The following is a 1262-nucleotide window of genomic DNA, read 5'->3' on the forward strand; positions in this document are numbered from 1 at the left end:
GGAAGTCTGCGAGCACTTGTGATTTTGCGCTTGTCCTCGGTCGGTATTCGATGTCATACTCGCTCAACTCGACCGCCCACTTAGCCAATCGGCCTGATTGACTTGGGCTATGCAAATTTTCCGTAAGGGAAAAGTCGTGAGGATGACAATCGTTTGGGGTTGGAAATATGGTCTTAGTTTTCGGGCCGATGTTACGACCGCGCATGCCAATTTTTCCATCAACGGATACCTAGATTCGGCATCCAGCAAGGTTTTGCTTATGTAGAAAATAGGTTTCTGCTCCCCGCGTTCTTCCCGGGTCAGGACTCCGCTTACGGCCGTTGCCGATACAGCGATGTACAAGAATAAAGGTTCCCCTTCCATGGGTTTTGCGAGGACTGGAGGGGTAGCTAAATAGCGCTTCAACTGTTGGAAGGCGTTTTCGCACTCCTCCGACCATACGAATTTTTTATTTCCTCGCATGACGTCGTAGAAGGGCAGGCACTTATCTGTTGATCGTGAAATAAATCGGTTGAGCGCTGCGATTCTGCCGGTCAGTCTTTGGACTTCCCGCTTATTCTTTGGTGAAGCCATCTCGATTAGTGCGTTGATATGTTTTGGATTCGCTTCGATACCGCGGTATGTGACCAAGTAGCCGAGGAATTCCCCTGATGCCACGGCGAATCTACATTTTGTCGGGTTGAGCTTCATGTTATGGGAATTTAATTGCGCAAAACACTCTTCGAGATGTGACACGTGATCTTTTGCTTTGAGGGATTTGACGAGCATGTCGTCGATATAAACCTCCATCGTTTTTCCGAGTTGTTTGGAGAACATTCGGTTTACGAGTCGTTGGTAAGTTGCACCGGCGTTTTTGAGGCCGAAGGGCATTACCTTATAGCAATAAGTTCCGCGATCGGTAATGAACGCAGTCTTCTCTCGATCGTCGGGATTCTACCTAATTTGATTATAACCTGAGAAGGCATCTATGAAGGATAAAAGTTCGTTGCCCGCTGTTGTCTCTACCAATCGATCGATATGTGGTAGGGGGAAGCTATCCTTTGGACATGCTTTGTTTAGGTCGGTAAAATCCACGCAAACTCGCCACTTCCCGTTTTTCTTTTTGACTACTACAGGGTTGGCGAGCCAGTCTGGGTATCTTACTTCTATTATCGACCCAACTTTAAGCAATTTCTCGATCTCATCGTTTACTGCGGCAGCACGTTAGGGTCCTAGCTTCCGCCTTTTCTGCTTGATGGGTTAGAATGTTGGGTCGATATTCA

This window comes from Brassica oleracea, chromosome C8 (genome assembly GCF_000695525.1).
Source record: "Brassica oleracea var. oleracea cultivar TO1000 chromosome C8, BOL, whole genome shotgun sequence".
NCBI classification, from domain to species: Eukaryota; Viridiplantae; Streptophyta; class Magnoliopsida; order Brassicales; family Brassicaceae; genus Brassica; species Brassica oleracea.